General features: G+C 42.2%; 2 non-coding genes and 2 pseudogenes across 2 annotated transcripts; all 4 read left to right on the top strand.

The window, feature by feature from the left end:
* Positions 1-333: 333 nt before the first annotated feature.
* On the top strand, positions 334-9652 carry LOC116802750 (annotated as a pseudogene).
* A 4823-nt stretch (positions 9653-14475) lies between these two features.
* LOC116802744 lies at positions 14476-16470 on the top strand. The gene has a single exon (XR_004363111.1). It is a non-coding gene; the product is annotated as a small subunit ribosomal RNA (ribosomal RNA).
* Positions 16471-17157: 687 nt separating this feature from the next.
* Positions 17158-17336, top strand: LOC116802748. Its single transcript, XR_004363114.1, has one exon. It is a non-coding gene; the product is annotated as a 5.8S ribosomal RNA (ribosomal RNA).
* A 394-nt stretch (positions 17337-17730) lies between these two features.
* LOC116802752 lies at positions 17731-21477 on the top strand (annotated as a pseudogene).
* Positions 21478-23040: the final 1563 nt, after the last annotated feature.

Here is a 23040-nt window from a genome sequence, read left to right as displayed (position 1 = left end):
TGCGTGTTCTCAGAGCCTTTTTGCGTGGTGTTGTTCCAAGCTTGTGGGTGCGCGGGGGGGCCTGCCAGTCCATCTTCTCCAAAGTTGATAAGGAGTGAGGAGGGGGGGGGGGGGGAAGCTGGGCACCGTAAGCCGGTGAGCCAGGCAGCACGTGGCTGCTGCTTTGCAATTATACCGCTGCTTCGAGCACTGGGTTTTTTGCGCTGATAACACGCACACTCGGGTGTGCGATGGTGTTAGTGCGAACTACCGTTAGGTACGTTGGCTGGGCCAATCAAAACGCGCGACAAGATCACGCGACGCGAAGTGGCTGGGCACAAGTAACGGGACTTACAACTGTGAACAATTTGCAAACAATTTGCTAACAATTTGCTGTCGATCCGCAGGCACGTCTGCACTCGTCGAGTGTTCGATCGCGACTCATGGCAAATGTGAGATGCAGTGTATGGAGCGTCAATATTCTAGTATGAGAAATTAATGATTTAAGTCCTTCTTAAATGAGGCCATTTACCCATAGAGGGTGCCAGGCCCGTATAACGTTAATGATTGCTAGATGATGTTTCCAAAGAGTCGTGTTGCTTGATAGTGCAGCACTAAGTGGGTGGTAAACTCCATCTAAAACTAAATATAACCATGAGACCGATAGTAAACAAGTACCGTGAGGGAAAGTTGAAAAGAACTCTGAATAGAGAGTTAAACAGTACGTGAAACTGCTTAGAGGTTAAGCCCGATGAACCTGAATATCCGTTATGGAAAATTCATCATTAAAATTGTAATATTTAAATAATATTATTAAGAATAATGTGCATTTTTTCCATATAAGGACATTGTAATCTATTAGCATATCCCAAATTTATCATAAAATATAACTTATAGTTTATTCCAATTAAATTGCTTGCATTTTAACACAGAATAAATGTTATTAATTTGATAAAGTGCTGATAGATTTATATTATTACAGAGCGTTAATTTTTCGGAATTATATAATGGCATAATTATCATTGATTTTTGTGTTTATTATATGCTCTTGTATGATTAACAATGCGAAAGATTCAGGATACCTTCGGGACCCGTCTTGAAACACGGACCAAGGAGTCTAACATATGTGCAAGTTATTGGGATGTAAACCTAATAGCGTAATTAACTTGACTAATAATGGGATTAGTTTTTTAGCTATTTATAGCTAATTAACACAATCCCGGGGCGTTCTATATAGTTATGTATAATGTATATTTATATTATTTATGCCTCTAACTGGAACGTACCTTGAGCATATATGCTGTGACCCGAAAGATGGTGAACTATACTTGATCAGGTTGAAGTCAGGGGAAACCCTGATGGAAGACCGAAACAGTTCTGACGTGCAAATCGATTGTCAGAATTGAGTATAGGGGCGAAAGACCAATCGAACCATCTAGTAGCTGGTTCCTTCCGAAGTTTCCCTCAGGATAGCTGGTGCATTTTAATATTATATAAAATAATCTTATCTGGTAAAGCGAATGATTAGAGGCCTTAGGGTCGAAACGATCTTAACCTATTCTCAAACTTTAAATGGGTAAGAACCTTAACTTTCTTGATATGAAGTTCAAGGTTATGATATAATGTGCCCAGTGGGCCACTTTTGGTAAGCAGAACTGGCGCTGTGGGATGAACCAAACGTAATGTTACGGTGCCCAAATTAACAACTCATGCAGATACCATGAAAGGCGTTGGTTGCTTAAAACAGCAGGACGGTGATCATGGAAGTCGAAATCCGCTAAGGAGTGTGTAACAACTCACCTGCCGAAGCAACTAGCCCTTAAAATGGATGGCGCTTAAGTTGTATACCTATACATTACCGCTAAAGTAGATGATTTATATTACTTGTGATATAAATTTTGAAACTTTAGTGAGTAGGAAGGTACAATGGTATGCGTAGAAGTGTTTGGCGTAAGCCTGCATGGAGCTGCCATTGGTACAGATCTTGGTGGTAGTAGCAAATAATCGAATGAGACCTTGGAGGACTGAAGTGGAGAAGGGTTTCGTGTGAACAGTGGTTGATCACGAGTTAGTCGGTCCTAAGTTCAAGGCGAAAGCCGAAAATTTTCAAGTAAAACAAAAATGCCTAACTATATAAACAAAGCGAATATAATACACTTGAATAATTTTGAACGAAAGGGAATACGGTTCCAATTCCGTAACCTGTTGAGTATCCGTTTGTTATTAAATATGGGCCTCGTGCTCATCCTGGCAACAGGAACGACCATAAAGAAGCCGTCGAGAGATATCGGAAGAGTTTTCTTTTCTGTTTTATAGCCGTACTACCATGGAAGTCTTTCGCAGAGAGATATGGTAGATGGGCTAGAAGAGCATGACATATACTGTTGTGTCGATATTTTCTCCTCGGACCTTGAAAATTTATGGTGGGGACACGCAAACTTCTCAACAGGCCGTACCAATATCCGCAGCTGGTCTCCAAGGTGAAGAGTCTCTAGTCGATAGAATAATGTAGGTAAGGGAAGTCGGCAAATTAGATCCGTAACTTCGGGATAAGGATTGGCTCTGAAGATTGAGATAGTCGGGCTTGATTGGGAAACAATAACATGGTTTATGTGCTCGTTCTGGGTAAATAGAGTTTCTAGCATTTATGTTAGTTACTTGTTCCCCGGATAGTTTAGTTACGTAGCCAATTGTGGAACTTTCTTGCTAAAATTTTTAAGAATACTATTTGGGTTAAACCAATTAGTTCTTATCAATTATAACGATTATCAATTAACAATCAATTCAGAACTGGCACGGACTTGGGGAATCCGACTGTCTAATTAAAACAAAGCATTGTGATGGCCCTAGCGGGTGTTGACACAATGTGATTTCTGCCCAGTGCTCTGAATGTCAAAGTGAAGAAATTCAAGTAAGCGCGGGTCAACGGCGGGAGTAACTATGACTCTCTTAAGGTAGCCAAATGCCTCGTCATCTAATTAGTGACGCGCATGAATGGATTAACGACGGACGTGTTTTCGTTGCGCTCGTGTACAGATTGCGAAGAACTTGGTTTTCCGTGTTTGGAAAGTAATAAAATCGGTGAATTAGTGCTCCGCGAAAGTCGTGTGCTAATTTTCGTGTGTTATAAACAAGCGGTTTGGAAGTAATTAACAATTAATTGTTGGGAATTTTCCACTTAGCACGTGCTGAAGGCGAACTTACGAGTAAGTTTTTCGAGTAAGCTTTTTGATCAGCTGTCACAAAGCTTATTGGTGGGAGTCACTGCTAAGGTTTGTGTCTAGGGAGAGTTTTAGTGCTACCAGACTCTACCGATAGGTGGAGCTCGAGTTCCAGAGCAACTACCTTTTGTCAGCGAGTAAACGAGCATACGGTTGCTGGCGTCGACGGTAGGTGGAGCCACCATCGTATTTATGCCGATGGAGAGCGACAGCAGCGCGAGTGCCTTGAGCGGAAGTAGTGCCTCGATGAAGTCCAGACGAGGCAGGCGCAGAAGCCATCTGGCATCTAAGAGCTCGGCGCCAACGCAGGCGAAATTGGTTGCCCTGGCATCGAATGGAGTGCCAGAACCCGTTGGGGTACTGGAGGAGCCGTTTTCGTCGCTGGAGGACGCCCGGGCGGCTACGGAGAACGCTGCCATTGATGCTGCCCCCCCCACGCTGCTGCCACCGCTGCTGATCCTACTGCTGCCCCTGCTGCCGACCACACTGCTGCCTCCGCCGTTTTCACTGCTGCTAAAATTGTTGCCACCACTGCCACTGCCGCCACCGCTGCCGCCCGTGCTGGGCAAGCAGCCATGATGGCAGAGCTGTCGGCCACACAGCGCATGGTGAGAAGCAGCTTCCGCAGACTAGGAGAAGTGGACACGGAAGAGCTCTCATATGCTATCAGCCGCTACGATGAGCTGGTGTTGGCGCTAATGCTCCGGTGCGGAGAGCTGGAGACGCGGCTTGCTATGCCGCCACCGCCGCCGCCGTCGTTGAATCTGTTGAAAAATACGGCCGCCAATGCTCCCCAGATGCAGCAGGTTGCACCCATCGCTGCCCCGCGGACTACCAAGGTCCGCGAGACGTGGTCAGCGGTGGTGAAGTGCGACGACCCTGCGCTATCGGGGAAAGACATAGCGGAAAAGGTGCGAACGATGGTTGCACCCTCTCTCGGAGTCAGAGTACACGAGGTCCGTGAGCTCCGTCGAGGTGGTGGTGCGATCATTCGCACTCCTTCGGTGGGAGAGCTGCAGAAGGTGGTCGCTTCAAAAAGATTCGCCGAGGTTGGCCTAAATGTGGCACGGAATGCGGCCGAGAAGCCGAAGGTCGTCGTATATGACGTCGACACAGCTATCGGCCCTGAGGAGTTTATGAAGGAGCTCCACGAAAACAACTTCGACAGCGAAATGAATCTGGCCCAGTTTAAGAAGTCAGTGCACCTGGTGACCAAGGCGTGGTCGGTAGCTGACGGCGCCACAGTAAATGTGACGCTGGAGGTTGACGACCGGGCGATGGCGAAGCTTGATGTAGGTCGTGTCTACATCAAGTGGTTCTCATTCCGATGCCGGTCACAGGTCCGCACATACGCCTGCCACAGATGTGTGGGTTTCGACCACAAGGTCAGCGAATGCCGGCAGAAGGATAGTGTCTGTCGCCAGTGCGGGCAACAAGGCCACACTGCGGCAAAGTGCCAAAACCCGGTGGACTGCCGGAACTGCCGCCACAGAGGGCAACCCTCGGGGCATTACATGCTCTCGAGCGTTTGCCCGATATACGGGGCGTTGCTGGCGAGGGTGCAAGCTAGACACTAATGTTTAGCTTCATCCAAGCGAACTGTGGCCGAGGCCGAGCTGCGACCATCGAGCTCGGAGTCCGACTCAGGAGATCGGAGTCTATGTTCGCGCTGGTGCAGGAGCCGTATCTCGGCGGGGACGGAATGGATGTGCTGCCTGAAGGAATGAGAATTTTCATCGATCGGCGAGGGAAGGCAGCCATCCTAGTGGATCACCAGGAAGCCATCTGTATGCCAGTGGAGACCCTCACCACAGATTATGGCGTATGTCTGGTCGTGAAAGGGAGTTTTGGCTCAATCTTCCTTTGCGCCGCATACTGCCAGTATGATGCACCTCTGGAACCGTACATCCGGTACATGGATGCGGTCCTGCTGCAGGCCAGCAGAACCCCCGCAATCCTGGGCCTCGACGCGAATGCAGTGTCCCCCATGTGGCTTAGCAAACTCTCTCGTCATGCCGAGGGGCAAGCTAACTACAGACGGGGTGAGCTGCTGTCAGAGTGGATGCTGGAGGCAAGAGTCGCCGCCCTAAACCAGTCAACAGAGGTGTACACGTTCGATAATTACAGAGCTACAAGCGATATCGACGTGACAATCGTCAATGAGGCAGCATCTATGTGGGCCACATATGAGTGGAGAGTGGACGAGTGGGAATTGAGTGACCACAACATCATTACTGTTGTGGCCGAACCAACTACCGCGCGCGCAGTTGAGAGCATAGCTCCTGTGCCGTCCTGGAACTTCTCCAATGCACGTTGGCGATTGTTCAAGGAGGAAATGGTGAGTAGAGCAGCCGAACTTCCGGAAAACTTCTCAGAGTCGCCGTTGGACCAGCAAGTTTCGACCCTGCGCAGTATAGTACATAATGTATGTGATATTGCGCTGGGAAGAAAGTCCATCCGATTGCCCAGCAGGAGAGCACGTTGGTGGACTGCCGACCTCTGTGATGCAAGGCGCGAAGTCCGGAGACTTCGTCGCCTACTTCAAAATGGAAGGCGTCATGATGATGATGCCGCAATAGAGCGTGTATTGGTCGACCTGAGGCGGGCCTCAGCCAACTACAAGAAGCTCATTTGGAGGGCGAAAATGGATGAGTGGAAACGCTTCGTGGGAGATCATGCCGACGACCCATGGGGGCGCGTCTATAAGATTTGCCGAGGCCGCAGGAAGTGCACGGAGATTGGGTGCCTCCGCGTGAATGGCGAGATGATCACCGATTGGGGTGACTGTGCACGAGTGCTCCTCCGCAATTTCTTCCCAGTTGCGGAGTCCGAAGCACCGACTGCCATCGCGGAGGAAGTCCCACCGGCCCTCGAAGTATTCGAGGTTGATGCATGTGTTGCCCGGTTGAAGAGCAGGCGCTCTCCCGGCTTGGACGGCATTAATGGCACTATCTGCAAGGCAGTCTGGCGCGCCATACCCGAGCACCTTGCATCGTTGTTTTCCCGATGCATCCGATTAGGATACTTTCCCGCTGAGTGGAAGTGCCCACGAGTTGTCTCGCTGCTCAAAGGGCCAGATAAGGACAAATGTGAGCCCTCCTCATATAGAGGAATATGCTTGCTACCAGTCTTTGGTAAGGTGCTCGAGGCCATCATGGTGAATCGTGTGAGAGAAGTTCTTCCGGAAGGCTGCAGATGGCAATTTGGATTTCGCCAAGGACGATGTGTGGAGGATGCTTGGAGGCACGTGAAGAGCAGTGTTTGTGCCAGCCCGGCGCAATACGTGCTCGGCACATTCGTGGACTTCAAAGGAGCATTCGACAACGTCGAATGGAGTGCTGCACTCCGCCGACTAGCCGACTTGGGATGCCGGGAGATGGGCTTGTGGCAGAGCTTTTTCTCCGGCCGAAGAGCAGTGATCCGAAGCAGTTCCGGTACTGTGGATGTACCGGTAACTAGAGGCTGCCCGCAGGGGTCAATCAGTGGCCCATTTATCTGGGACATACTGATGGATGTACTGCTTCAGCGTCTCCAGCCGTATTGCCAGCTGAGTGCATACGCGGATGACTTGCTGCTTCTCGTCGAGGGAAATTCCCGAGCTGAGCTAGAGGAAAAAGGTGCAGAGCTGATGTCCATCGTAGAAGCGTGGGGAGCGGAAGTTGGCGTTACCGTCTCGACCAGCAAGACGGTAATAATGCTGCTGAAAGGTGCCTTGAGACGTGCGCCTACGGTGAGGTTTGCTGGAGCGAACCTTCCGTATGTGCGTAGCTGTCGGTACCTTGGCATCACGGTCAGTGAAGGAATGAAATTCCTCACGCACATAGCTTCGCTTCGCCAGCGGATGACCGGAGTCGTTGGAGCATTGGCGCGTGTGCTTCGAGCCGACTGGGGCTTCAGTCCTCGAGCCAGGCGGACCATATATGACGGACTCATGGCACCTTGTGTGCTGTTTGGTGCCCCGGTATGGTATGACACCGCCGAACAGGTAGCCGCCCGGAGACGACTAGCCTCCTGCCAGAGGCTAATCCTGCTTGGATGCCTTTCGGTATGCCGAACAGTGTCCACAGTGGCACTGCAGGTACTTGGCGGAGCTCCCCCGCTTGACTTGGCTGCTAAGTTTTTAGCGGTCAAGTACAAGCTGAAGCGTGGATACCCGCTGGAGGAGAACGACTGGCTATACGGCGAGGACACTACGTGTCTAAGCTGGAAGCAGAGGAAGACTCGCCTAGAGGAGTGCTTGCTGCAGAATTGGCAAAACAGATGGGATGACGACAGCGAACCAGGACGGGTGACGCACAAGTTCATCCCATACGTCACTCTCGCCTATCGAGATCCAAGCTTTGGATTCTCGATGAGGACGTCTTTCCTGCTGACAGGTCACGGGTCGTTTAACGCATTTTTGCAAGGGAGAGCGATACCACTGCTTGCGCTTGTGGTGATCCATATGAGGACTGGATGCACATATTGTGCGCTTGTCCTCTATATGCAGATTTGCGAAACCTCGATGGACTTGGAGTGCAGCGCCTTGGCGAAAACTGGACCTTCAATAGAATCCTGGAAGATCAGCAGAGGATTCAACGGCTGGCAGCGTTTGCGGACGAGGTGTTCCGTAGGAGGAGGGGTATTTAGCCCAAAACTTCGCCGTGTGGTTAGCGGGCGAGAATACTTCCACAGCCCGCTATTGCTTGTCGTAAGAGGCGACTAATATAGCGACTGGTTCCTCTAACCATGCTTGTCGGAGCAAAAGGAGGAGGCCCACCGAGCCTCTCTTTCGGTACCACGGGTTGTGCTGCTCCAAGACAGCACATTGAGGTAGGCCCCCTGGTGGGAGTATCGTGGTGGCTGTGGTTGATACCCATATCGCGGGTAGAGCCTTCGTGTTCGACGTTTGAGTTACGGTGCTAGTTGCGCAAAACTCGGGTGCTGTGACCCAGAGATCAGTAGAGATTTTAGGTAGATCTCGCTCCTCAGCAAGGGGGAGTGCTTGCCCGGCAAGCAAGTACTCGAATTGCTACCGGGGTGGTCGCTATGTACATAGCTATAGCTTCCAGTCCGGGACGTTTGTCTGGCGTATCCAGACTCATGCACCATGTTGATACATGCACCACTTGTGGGTGTTCAGGGTGTCGTGGTTGTAATCCCTTCAGTGTGGAACACGCCACGTAAAACAAGTTCGGAGAGGTCCGAAAGTCACTGTCCCTATCTACTATCTAGCGAAACCACAGCCAAGGGAACGGGCTTGGAATAATTAGCGGGGAAAGAAGACCCTTTTGAGCTTGACTCTAATCTGGCAGTGTAAGGAGACATAAGAGGTGTAGAATAAGTGGGAGATATTAGACCTCGGTTTGGTATCGTCAATGAAATACCACTACTCTTATTGTTTCCTTACTTACTTGATTAAATGGAACGTGTATCATTTCCTAGCCATTATACGGATATATTTATTATATCTTATGGTATTGGGTTTTGATGCAAGCTTCTTGATCAAAGTATCACGAGTTTGTTATATAATCGCAAACAAATTCTTTAATAAAACGATGCATTTATGTATTTTTGATTTGAAAATTTGGTATAACTCCAATTACTCAGGTATGATCCAATTCAAGGACATTGCCAGGTAGGGAGTTTGACTGGGGCGGTACATCTCTCAAATAATAACGGAGGTGTCCCAAGGCCAGCTCAGTGCGGACAGAAACCACACATAGAGCAAAAGGGCAAATGCTGACTTGATCTCGGTGTTCAGTACACACAGGGACAGCAAAAGCTCGGCCTATCGATCCTTTTGGTTTAAAGAGTTTTTAACAAGAGGTGTCAGAAAAGTTACCATAGGGATAACTGGCTTGTGGCGGCCAAGCGTTCATAGCGACGTCGCTTTTTGATCCTTCGATGTCGGCTCTTCCTATCATTGTGAAGCAAAATTCACCAAGCGTTGGATTGTTCACCCATGCAAGGGAACGTGAGCTGGGTTTAGACCGTCGTGAGACAGGTTAGTTTTACCCTACTAATGACAAAACGTTGTTGCGACAGCATTCCTGCGTAGTACGAGAGGAACCGCAGGTACGGACCAATGGCACAATACTTGTTCGAGCGAACAGTGGTATGACGCTACGTCCGTTGGATTATGCCTGAACGCCTCTAAGGTCGTATCCGTGCTGGACTGCAATGATAAATAAGGGGCAATTTGCATTGTATGGCTTCTAAACCATTTAAAGTTTATAATTTATTTTATAAACGACAATGGATGTGATGCCAATGTAATTTGTAACATAGTAAATTAGGAGGATCTTCGATCACCTGATGCCGCGCTAGTTACATATAAAAGCATTATTTAATACAATGACAAAGCCTAGAATCAATTGTAAACGACTTTTGTAACAGGCAAGGTGTTGTAAGTGGTTGAGCAGCTGCCATACTGCGATCCACTGAAGCTTATCCTTTGCTTGATGATTCGATAAATAAATGATTTTTTCCTGTAGCCAAACACCTCGTCATCAATTTAGTGACGCATATGATATTGTCCCTATCATATAATTAATATAAAGACTTTAATGGATTGTGTCAAGTTGCCAAACACCTCGTCATCAATTTAGTGACGCATATGATATTGTCCCTATCATATAATTAATATAAAGACTTTAATGAATTGTGTCAAGTTGCCAAACACCTCGTCATCAATTTAGTGACGCATATGATATTGTCCCTATCATATAATTTTTGATATAAAGACTTTAAAGAATTGTATCAAGTTGCCAAACACCTCGTCATCAATTTAGTGACGCATATGATATTGTCCCTATCATATAATTAATATACAGACTTTAATGAATTGTGTCAAGTTGCCAAACACCTCGTCATCAATTTAGTGACGCATATGATATTGTCCTTATCATATAATTTTTGATATAAAGACTTTAAAGAATTGAATCAAGTTGCCAAACACCTCGTCATCAATTTAGTGACGCATATGATATTGTCCCTATCATATAATTAATATAAAGACTTTAATGGATTGTGTCAAGTTGCCAAACACCTCGTCATCAATTTAGTGACGCATATGATATTGTCCCTATCATATAATTAATATAAAGACTTTAATGAATTGTGTCAAGTTGCCAAACACCTCGTCATCAATTTAGTGACGCATATGATATTGTCCTTATCATATAATTTTTGATATAAAGACTTTAAAGAATTGTATCAAGTTGCCAAACACCTCGTCATCAATTTAGTGACGCATATGATATTGTCCCTATCATATAATTAATATAAAGACTTTAATGGATTGTGTCAAGTTGCCAAACACCTCGTCATCAATTTAGTGACGCATATGATATTGTCCTTATCATATAATTTTTGATATAAAGACTTTAAAGAATTGTATCAAGTTGCCAAACACCTCGTCATCAATTTAGTGACGCATATGATATTGTCCCTATCATATAATTAATATACAGACTTTAATGAATTGTGTCAAGTTGCCAAACACCTCGTCATCAATTTAGTGACGCATATGATATTGTCCCTATCATATAATTTTTGATATATAGACTTTAAAGAATTGTATCAAGTTGCCAAACACCTCGTCATCAATTTAGTGACGCATATGATATTGTCCCTATCATATAATTAATATAAAGACTTTAATGGATTGTGTCAAGTTGCCAAACACCTCGTCATCAATTTAGTGACGCATATGATATTGTCCTTATTATATAATTTTTGATATAAAGACTTTAAAGAATTGTATCAAGTTGCCAAACACCTCGTCATCAATTTAGTGACGCATATGATATTGTCCCTATCATATAATTAATATACAGACTTAATGAATTGTGTCAAGTTGCCAAACACCTCGTCATCAATTTAGTGACGCATATGATATTGTCCCTATCATATAATTTTTGATATAAAGACTTTAAAGAATTGTATCAAGTTGCCAAACACCTCGTCATCAATTTAGTGACGCATATGATATTGTCCCTTTCATATAATTAATATAAAGACTTTAATGGATTGTGTCAAGTTGCCAAACACCTCGTCATCAACTACTATATTATGGTTGCGCCGACCTCTCATATTGTATTCTCTTATGTGTTCATAGGATTTTGACAATTATACGAGTAAATTAAATAATATACATATGAAAATGATTAATTATTATATGTATAAGGGAAAAAATGATGAAATATTCCCATATTATCTTAGTATTATAGAGGAAAGACCGTTGCCGACCTCTGATATTGTTCAAACTTATGTATTTATATGATTTTGGCAATTATATGAGTAAATTAAAAAATATACATATGAAAATGGTTAATTATTATATGTATATGGGAAAAAATGCTAAGATATTCCCATATTCTCTTAGTATTATAGAGAAAAGCCATTTAAGTGAGAGGGTATAGTAGTGTAAACGACCGGAATTACGACAGAGGGTTCAAAAACTACTATAGGTAGGCAGTGGTTGCCGACCTCTCATATTGTTCAAAACTTATGTATTCATATGATTTTGGCAATTGTATGAGTAAATTAAATAATATACATATGAAAATGATTAATTATTATATGTATAAGGGAAAAAATGCTGAAATATTCCCACATTCTCTTAGTATTATAGAGAAAATCCATTATAGTGAGAGGGTATAGTAGTGTAAACGACCGGAATTACGACAGAGGGTTCAAAAACTACTATAGGTAGGCAGTGGTTGCCGACCTCTCATATTGTTCAAAACTTATGTATTCATATGATTTTGGCAATTATATGATTAAATTAAATAATATACATATGAAAATGGTTAATTATTATATGTATATGGGAAAAAATGCAGAGATATTCCCATATTCTCTTAGTATTATAGAGAAAAGCCATTTAAGTGAGAGGGTATAGTAGTGTAAACGACCGGAATTACGACAGAGGGTTCAAAAACTACTATAGGTAGGCAGTGGTTGCCGACCTCTCATATTGTTCAAAACTTATGTATTCATATGATTTTGGCAATTGTATGAGTAAATTAAATAATATACATACGAAAATGATTAATTATTATATGTATATGGGAAAAAATGCAGAGATATTCCCATATTCTCTTAGTATTATAGAGAAAAGCCATTTAAGTGAGAGGGTATAGTAGTGTAAACCACCGGAATTACGACAGAGGGTTCAAAAACTACTATAGGTAGGCAGTGGTTGCCGACCTCTCATATTGTTCAAAACTTATGTATTCATATGATTTTGGCAATTGTATGAGTAAATTAAATAATATACATATGAAAATGATTAATTATTATATGTATAAGGGAAAAAATGCTGAAATATTCCCACATTCTCTTAGTATTATAGAGAAAATCCATTATAGTGAGAGGGTATAGTAGTGTAAACGACCGGAATTACGACAGAGGGTTCAAAAACTACTATAGGTAGGCAGTGGTTGCCGACCTCTCATATTGTTCAAAACTTATGTATTCATATGATTTTGGCAATTATATGATTAAATTAAATAATATACATATGAAAATGGTTAATTATTATATGTATATGGGAAAAAATGCTGAGATATTCCCATATTCTCTTAGTATTATAGAGAAAAGCCATTTAAGTGAGAGGGTATAGTAGTGTAAACGACCGGAATTACGACAGAGGGTTCAAAAACTACTATAGGTAGGCAGTGGTTGCCGACCTCTCATATTGTTCAAAACTTATGTATTCATATGATTTTGGCAATTGTATGAGTAAATTAAATAATATACATATGAAAATGATTAATTATTATATGTATAAGGGAAAAAATGCTGAAATATTCCCACATTCTCTTAGTATTATAGAGAAAATCCATTATAGTGAGAGGGTATAGTAGTGTAAACGACCGGAATTACGACAGAGGGTTCAAAAACTACTATAGGTAGGCAGTGGTTGCCGACCTCTCATATTGTTCAAAACTTATGTATTCATATGATTTTGGCAATTATATGATTAAATTAAATAATATACATATGAAAATGGTTAATTATTATATGTATATGGGAAAAAATGCTGAGATATTCCCATATTCTCTTAGTATTATAGAGAAAAGCCATTATAGTGAGAGGGTATAGTAGTGTAAACGACCGGAATTACGACAGAGGGTTCAAAAACTACTATAGGTAGGCAGTGGTTGCCGACCTCTCATATTGTTCAAAACTTATGTATTCATATGAATTTGGCAATTATATGAGTAAATTAAATAATAAACATATAAAAATTAATATTTATTATATGTATAAAAAAAAAAATAATCATATTATATATGAATAATGGAAAAAAAATGAAATGTTCCTATAATCTCTTAATATATAAGAGAATAGACCGTATGTTGGGTGGCAAACGGAATTGAAAATACCCGCTTTGAGGACAGCGGGTTCAAAAACTACTATAGGTAGGCAGTGGTTGCCGACCTCCCGCATTATTCGAAATATTTATTTCGGATTATGTTTATATTGGTTACATAAAATAAAGTATATTATTATCCGTACAAATTTGTTTCTCAGTTCTATAGAACACGGGACTTGGCTCCGCGGATAATAGGAATATACGCTTTTTAGATAATATCGTTGAAACAAAAGTCAAGTTTCTATTATATATAGAATAACAAATCGTTTCCATATATTATCGTTAATTTTTGGAGGCAGGCAAATATTAATTTATTACCTGCCGTATAGTTGGATTATTATATCGTTACGGTATAATACAAATATGGATTCTTATGAAAGAAATATAAAATTATATATTAAATGTGGAAATATTATCATATGCGCTTGGTTTTATGTTATATATTACCAGAGAGATATATGAAAAGAGATAAATTTTAAATTTATCTTCAAAATGCAAATGATTTAACTTAATATTTATATTGGTTAAACAAAAATTGTACATGTGTGGATACAATAATTATGTATGTTGGAAATAAAATGATATTTTATAATGAAATATGTATATATAAAAAGATAAAATTATAGAAACATATATATTACAATAATTATATGAAATTCTTGTTATATTGGTAAAACAAGTATAAATTAAAAATGAAAATATGGATTACGAATGCTATATAAAAATGGCCGTAATCGAATAGATTTTTTACTTATATTTATATATTTAAAATTTTACCCAAAGGCGAAATATTGAATTTTATTCAATATAATAAAAATCATGGAATTATATAAAGTGAAAAATCTATATATCTATTATATTGCTTATTTCGATTCAAAAAATATGAATGGAATATGAAGGAAAAACATTATTCTGGTTGATCCTGCCAGTAGTTATATGCTTGTCTCAAAGATTAAGCCATGCATGTCTAAGTACACACGAATTAAAAGTGAAACCGCAAAAGGCTCATTATATCAGTTATGGTTCCTTAGATCGTTAACAGTTACTTGGATAACTGTGGTAATTCTAGAGCTAATACATGCAATTAAAACATGAACCTTATGGGACATGTGCTTTTATTAGGCTAAAACCAAGCGATCGCAAGATCGTTATATTGGTTGAACTCTAGATAACATGCAGATCGTATGGTCTTGTACCGACGACAGATCTTTCAAATGTCTGCCCTATCAACTTTTGATGGTAGTATCTAGGACTACCATGGTTGCAACGGGTAACGGGGAATCAGGGTTCGATTCCGGAGAGGGAGCCTGAGAAACGGCTACCACATCTAAGGAAGGCAGCAGGCGCGTAAATTACCCACTCCCAGCTCGGGGAGGTAGTGACGAAAAATAACAATACAGGACTCATATCCGAGGCCCTGTAATTGGAATGAGTACACTTTAAATCCTTTAACAAGGACCAATTGGAGGGCAAGTCTGGTGCCAGCAGCCGCGGTAATTCCAGCTCCAATAGCGTATATTAAAGTTGTTGCGGTTAAAACGTTCGTAGTTGAACTTGTGCTTCATACGGGTAGTACAACTTACAATTGTGGTTAGTACTATACCTTTATGTATGTAAGCGTATTACCGGTGGAGTTCTTATATGTGATTAAATACTTGTATTTTTTCATATGTTCCTCCTATTTAAAAACCTGCACTAGTGCTCTTAAACGAGTGTTATTGTGGGCCGGTACTATTACTTTGAACAAATTAGAGTGCTTAAAGCAGGCTTCAAATGCCTGAATATTCTGTGCATGGGATAATGAAATAAGACCTCTGTTCTGCTTTCATTGGTTTTCAGATCAAGAGGTAATGATTAATAGAAGCAGTTTGGGGGCATTAGTATTACGACGCGAGAGGTGAAATTCTTGGACCGTCGTAAGACTAACTTAAGCGAAAGCATTTGCCAAAGATGTTTTCATTAATCAAGAACGAAAGTTAGAGGTTCGAAGGCGATCAGATACCGCCCTAGTTCTAACCATAAACGATGCCAGCTAGCAATTGGGTGTAGCTACTTTTATGGCTCTCTCAGTCGCTTCCCGGGAAACCAAAGCTTTTGGGCTCCGGGGGAAGTATGGTTGCAAAGCTGAAACTTAAAGGAATTGACGGAAGGGCACCACCAGGAGTGGAGCCTGCGGCTTAATTTGACTCAACACGGGAAAACTTACCAGGTCCGAACATAAGTGTGTAAGACAGATTGATAGCTCTTTCTCGAATCTATGGGTGGTGGTGCATGGCCGTTCTTAGTTCGTGGAGTGATTTGTCTGGTTAATTCCGATAACGAACGAGACTCAAATATATTAAATAGATATCTTCAGGATTATGGTGCTGAAGCTTATGTAGCCTTCATTCATGGTGGCAGTAAAATGTTTATTGTGTTTGAATGTGTTTATGTAAGTGGAGCCGTACCTGTTGGTTTGTCCCATTATAAGGACACTAGCTTCTTAAATGGACAAATTGCGTCTAGCAATAATGAGATTGAGCAATAACAGGTCTGTGATGCCCTTAGATGTCCTGGGCTGCACGCGCGCTACAATGAAAGTATCAACGTGTATTTCCTAGACCGAGAGGTCCGGGTAAACCGCTGAACCACTTTCATGCTTGGGATTGTGAACTGAAACTGTTCACATGAACTTGGAATTCCCAGTAAGTGTGAGTCATTAACTCGCATTGATTACGTCCCTGCCCTTTGTACACACCGCCCGTCGCTACTACCGATTGAATTATTTAGTGAGGTCTCCGGACGTGATCACTGTGACGCCTTGCGTGTTACGGTTGTTTCGCAAAAGTTGACCGAACTTGATTATTTAGAGGAAGTAAAAGTCGTAACAAGGTTTCCGTAGGTGAACCTGCGGAAGGATCATTATTGTATAATATCCTTATCGTTAATAAATATTTGTTATAATACAAATAAATACAATTTACCAAAATAAAAATATTACAAAATGATTCCACGGAATCAAAAGTTAAAGTCAAAATAAAATGAAGATGGCTTTTATTTTATATGTGGGGCTTGGCAACCTCATAAAAAGACTTTAACATTATTAATGTTGCTGTGCGTATTTGTGGCAGTACTTACTACAACAACGGCGTTTCCTATAAAAACAAATTCTCGAAAATGGAAATCGAAGAAACTAAACTAAATTCGAAAGTAGAAGTCGAATTAAAATAAAAATAATTTTGAATGTGTGGTAATCAAAATAAGTGTGTGTGTATATGGACCATAATATACACGCGTTGCGAATATGTATTGTTCATCTATGTTATGAGCATACGTTGGCTAATGCAACAACCTAAAATATACAATGTTTGTACCTGTCATCCATCAGGTTAATGTTTTATATAAATTTTGCAGTATGTGTCACCCAAAATAGCAAACCATAACCAGATTATTATGATACATAATGCTTATATGAAACTAAGACATTTCGCAACATTTATTTTAGGTATAAAAATAAATTTATTGAAGGAATTGATATATGCCAGTAAAATGGTGTATTTTTAATTTCTTTCAATAAAAACAATATTGACATTATATAAAATTGAATTATAAAACTCTAAGCGGTGGATCACTCGGCTCATGGGTCGATGAAGAACGCAGCAAACTGTGCGTCATCGTGTGAACTGCAGGACACATGAACATCGACATTTTGAACGCATATCGCAGTCCATGCTGTTATGTACTTTAATTAATTTTATAGTGCTGCTTGGACTACATATGGTTGAGGGTTGTAAGACTATGCTAATTAAGTTGTTTATAAATTTTTTATAAGCATATGGTATATTATTGGATTAAATAATGATTTTATTCATAATATTAAAAAAGAAATGAAAAACATTATCTCACATTTGAATGTGAAAAACGAAGAGAAATATTTTCTTTTTCAATCAAATAATACTGAGAAATGTCTAGCATAAAAAATTGAAATATTTTTCATCTAGAATTGTCTCTTATTAATGATTCGGAAAAAGAAAAATCTTGGTTTTGTTATTATTCTTCGTTGGTTCGTTAAATGGATAAAAATGACTTTGCTTACAAGAACTATTGGAACTATTTATAACGAATTTAATTGATTGTTTTATCATTTATATATAAAGAATTTATGGCAAAATATAGTTATATATACAACCTCAACTCATATGGGACTACCCCCTGAATTTAAGCATATTAATTAGGGGAGGAAAAGAAACTAACAAGGATTTTCTTAGTAGCGGCGAGCGAAAAGAAAACAGTTCAGCACTAAGTCACTTTGTCTATATGGCAAATGTGAGATGCAGTGTATGGAGCGTCAATATTCTAGTATGAGAAATTAATGATTTAAGTCCTTCTTAAATGAGGCCATTTACCCATAGAGGGTGCCAGGCCCGTATAACGTTAATGATTGCTAGATGATGTTTCCAAAGAGTCGTGTTGCTTGATAGTGCAGCACTAAGTGGGTGGTAAACTCCATCTAAAACTAAATATAACCATGAGACCGATAGTAAACAAGTACCGTGAGGGAAAGTTGAAAAGAACTCTGAATAGAGAGTTAAACAGTACGTGAAACTGCTTAGAGGTTAAGCCCGATGAACCTGAATATCCGTTATGGAAAATTCATCATTAAAATTGTAATATTTAAATAATATTATTAAGAATAATGTGCATTTTTTCCATATAAGGACATTGTAATCTATTAGCATATCCCAAATTTATCATAAAATATAACTTATAGTTTATTCCAATTAAATTGCTTGCATTTTAACACAGAATAAATGTTATTAATTTGATAAAGTGCTGATAGATTTATATTATTACAGAGCGTTAATTTTTCGGAATTATATAATGGCATAATTATCATTGATTTTTGTGTTTATTATATGCTCTTGTATGATTAACAATGCGAAAGATTCAGGATACCTTCGGGACCCGTCTTGAAACACGGACCAAGGAGTCTAACATATGTGCAAGTTATTGGGATGTAAACCTAATAGCGTAATTAACTTGACTAATAATGGGATTAGTTTTTTAGCTATTTATAGCTAATTAACACAATCCCGGGGCGTTCTATATAGTTATGTATAATGTATATTTATATTATTTATGCCTCTAACTGGAACGTACCTTGAGCATATATGCTGTGACCCGAAAGATGGTGAACTATACTTGATCAGGTTGAAGTCAGGGGAAACCCTGATGGAAGACCGAAACAGTTCTGACGTGCAAATCGATTGTCAGAATTGAGTATAGGGGCGAAAGACCAATCGAACCATCTAGTAGCTGGTTCCTTCCGAAGTTTCCCTCAGGATAGCTGGTGCATTTTAATATTATATAAAATAATCTTATCTGGTAAAGCGAATGATTAGAGGCCTTAGGGTCGAAACGATCTTAACCTATTCTCAAACTTTAAATGGGTAAGAACCTTAACTTTCTTGATATGAAGTTCAAGGTTATGATATAATGTGCCCAGTGGGCCACTTTTGGTAAGCAGAACTGGCGCTGTGGGATGAACCAAACGTAATGTTACGGTGCCCAAATTAACAACTCATGCAGATACCATGAAAGGCGTTGGTTGCTTAAAACAGCAGGACGGTGATCATGGAAGTCGAAATCCGCTAAGGAGTGTGTAACAACTCACCTGCCGAAGCAACTAGCCCTTAAAATGGATGGCGCTTAAGTTGTATACCTATACATTACCGCTAAAGTAGATGATTTATATTACTTGTGATATAAATTTTGAAACTTTAGTGAGTAGGAAGGTACAATGGTATGCGTAGAAGTGTTTGGCGTAAGCCTGCATGGAGCTGCCATTGGTACAGATCTTGGTGGTAGTAGCAAATAATCGAATGAGACCTTGGAGGACTGAAGTGGAGAAGGGTTTCGTGTGAACAGTGGTTGATCACGAGTTAGTCGGTCCTAAGTTCAAGGCGAAAGCCGAAAATTTTCAAGTAAAACAAAAATGCCTAACTATATAAACAAAGCGAATATAATACACTTGAATAATTTTGAACGAAAGGGAATACGGTTCCAATTCCGTAACCTGTTGAGTATCCGTTTGTTATTAAATATGGGCCTCGTGCTCATCCTGGCAACAGGAACGACCATAAAGAAGCCGTCGAGAGATATCGGAAGAGTTTTCTTTTCTGTTTTATAGCCGTACTACCATGGAAGTCTTTCGCAGAGAGATATGGTAGATGGGCTAGAAGAGCATGACATATACTGTTGTGTCGATATTTTCTCCTCGGACCTTGAAAATTTATGGTGGGGACACGCAAACTTCTCAACAGGCCGTACCAATATCCGCAGCTGGTCTCCAAGGTGAAGAGTCTCTAGTCGATAGAATAATGTAGGTAAGGGAAGTCGGCAAATTAGATCCGTAACTTCGGGATAAGGATTGGCTCTGAAGATTGAGATAGTCGGGCTTGATTGGGAAACAATAACATGGTTTATGTGCTCGTTCTGGGTAAATAGAGTTTCTAGCATTTATGTTAGTTACTTGTTCCCCGGATAGTTTAGTTACGTAGCCAATTGTGGAACTTTCTTGCTAAAATTTTTAAGAATACTATTTGGGTTAAACCAATTAGTTCTTATCAATTATAACGATTATCAATTAACAATCAATTCAGAACTGGCACGGACTTGGGGAATCCGACTGTCTAATTAAAACAAAGCATTGTGATGGCCCTAGCGGGTGTTGACACAATGTGATTTCTGCCCAGTGCTCTGAATGTCAAAGTGAAGAAATTCAAGTAAGCGGCGGGGTCAACCGGGCGGGGAAGTAAACTATGACTCTCTTAAGCAAAAAATGAATGAATTGTTATCGCGTCGGCAATAGAAAAATATTGGCGAACAATTGTATCTCAGTTATGGTAGCGGACTCCGTGAAGCGGCCATTGGGCCCGCAACACGGGTGGTTATCAACCACGCGTTTATAAAGGAAAGGAATATATAGACGGTATTCGTCTGCGGATAAATGCCTACCCACGAATCTCGTACTACAAGGGAAGGCACGAATTGGAACGACAGTGTCGTGCAGGATGTGACGCTCCCGAAACAACAAACCATAATGCAAAAATGTACCGATCGCATGGAGGCGTAGCTAGACACAACTGGTAGTAAATCGAATCAAGCGGGACTTGAGGAGAGAGGCTGCGTGCATTGTTGAACCAAGTCTGCAGTGCGAATCCGGCTTAATAAACCAGACCTGGTGGCACTACGACAAAATCACATTGATGTGATCGACATACAAATTGTGACAGACGGACACTCTATGGATGATGCACACCAGCGCAAAATCAATAGATACGACAGACCGGACATACGAACTGAGTTGCGTCGCAGATTCGAAGCCGCAGGTGACATTGAATTCCATTCTGCCACCCTGAACTGGAGGGGGATCTGGAGTGGTCAATCCGTTAAAAGATTGATAGCGAAGGGTCTCCTCAGCAAATATGATAGTCATATCATTAGCGTCCAGGTTATGAGAGGCAGTCTCGGTTGTTTTAAACAGTTCATGTACCTGAGCGGGTTTTCCCGAGATTGGACTTAGCTAAAACGTTTGGTTCAAAACATTTGCTTGCTGTCTTGGCATAACATCAATAAAGGCATAAACATCGCAAATAATGGTAATATATAAATTGGCTATGAGGATGGTTTTAGTACGTAGGCGTTGCGGAACTTCGGTTCAGATAGAGCAATGAATCGTGCATGCTAGGAAACTGAAGTGTTGACAGACCTAGTATCTTTCGATAGATTTCCATACCTCCGCGATCAAAAAAAAAAAAAAAAAAATAGCCAAATGCCTCGTCATCTAATTAGTGACGCGCATGAATGGATTAACGACGGACGTGTTTTCGTTGCGCTCGTGTACAGATTGCGAAGAACTTGGTTTTCCGTGTTTGGAAAGTAATAAAATCGGTGAATTAGTGCTCCGCGAAAGTCGTGTGCTAATTTTCGTGTGTTATAAACAAGCGGTTTGGAAGTAATTAACAATTAATTGTTGGGAATTTTCCACTTAGCACGTGCTGAAGGCGAACTTACGAGTAAGTTTTTCGAGTAAGCTTTTTGATCAGCTGTCACAAAGCTTATTGGTGGGAGTCACTGCTAAGGTTTGTGTCTAGGGAGAGTTTTAGTGCTACCAGACTCTACCGATAGGTGGAGCTCGAGTTCCAGAGCAACTACCTTTTGTCAGCGAGTAAACGAGCATACGGTTGCTGGCGTCGACGGTAGGTGGAGCCACCATCGTATTTATGCCGATGGAGAGCGACAGCAGCGCGAGTGCCTTGAGCGGAAGTAGTGCCTCGATGAAGTCCAGACGAGGCAGGCGCAGAAGCCATCTGGCATCTAAGAGCTCGGCGCCAACGCAGGCGAAATTGGTTGCCCTGGCATCGAATGGAGTGCCAGAACCCGTTGGGGTACTGGAGGAGCCGTTTTCGTCGCTGGAGGACGCCCGGGCGGCTACGGAGAACGCTGCCATTGATGCTGCCCCCCCCACGCTGCTGCCACCGCTGCTGATCCTACTGCTGCCCCTGCTGCCGACCACACTGCTGCCTCCGCCGTTTTCACTGCTGCTAAAATTGTTGCCACCACTGCCACTGCCGCCACCGCTGCCGCCCGTGCTGGGCAAGCAGCCATGATGGCAGAGCTGTCGGCCACACAGCGCATGGTGAGAAGCAGCTTCCGCAGACTAGGAGAAGTGGACACGGAAGAGCTCTCATATGCTATCAGCCGCTACGATGAGCTGGTGTTGGCGCTAATGCTCCGGTGCGGAGAGCTGGAGACGCGGCTTGCTATGCCGCCACCGCCGCCGCCGTCGTTGAATCTGTTGAAAAATACGGCCGCCAATGCTCCCCAGATGCAGCAGGTTGCACCCATCGCTGCCCCGCGGACTACCAAGGTCCGCGAGACGTGGTCAGCGGTGGTGAAGTGCGACGACCCTGCGCTATCGGGGAAAGACATAGCGGAAAAGGTGCGAACGATGGTTGCACCCTCTCTCGGAGTCAGAGTACACGAGGTCCGTGAGCTCCGTCGAGGTGGTGGTGCGATCATTCGCACTCCTTCGGTGGGAGAGCTGCAGAAGGTGGTCGCTTCAAAAAGATTCGCCGAGGTTGGCCTAAATGTGGCACGGAATGCGGCCGAGAAGCCGAAGGTCGTCGTATATGACGTCGACACAGCTATCGGCCCTGAGGAGTTTATGAAGGAGCTCCACGAAAACAACTTCGACAGCGAAATGAATCTGGCCCAGTTTAAGAAGTCAGTGCACCTGGTGACCAAGGCGTGGTCGGTAGCTGACGGCGCCACAGTAAATGTGACGCTGGAGGTTGACGACCGGGCGATGGCGAAGCTTGATGTAGGTCGTGTCTACATCAAGTGGTTCTCATTCCGATGCCGGTCACAGGTCCGCACATACGCCTGCCACAGATGTGTGGGTTTCGACCACAAGGTCAGCGAATGCCGGCA

This window comes from Drosophila sechellia, unplaced genomic scaffold (genome assembly GCF_004382195.2).
Source record: "Drosophila sechellia strain sech25 unplaced genomic scaffold, ASM438219v1 U_212, whole genome shotgun sequence".
NCBI lineage: Eukaryota > Metazoa > Arthropoda > Insecta > Diptera > Drosophilidae > Drosophila > Drosophila sechellia.
Note: the sequence above shows the minus strand (reverse complement) of the source record. Positions and strands in the feature narration are given on the sequence as shown.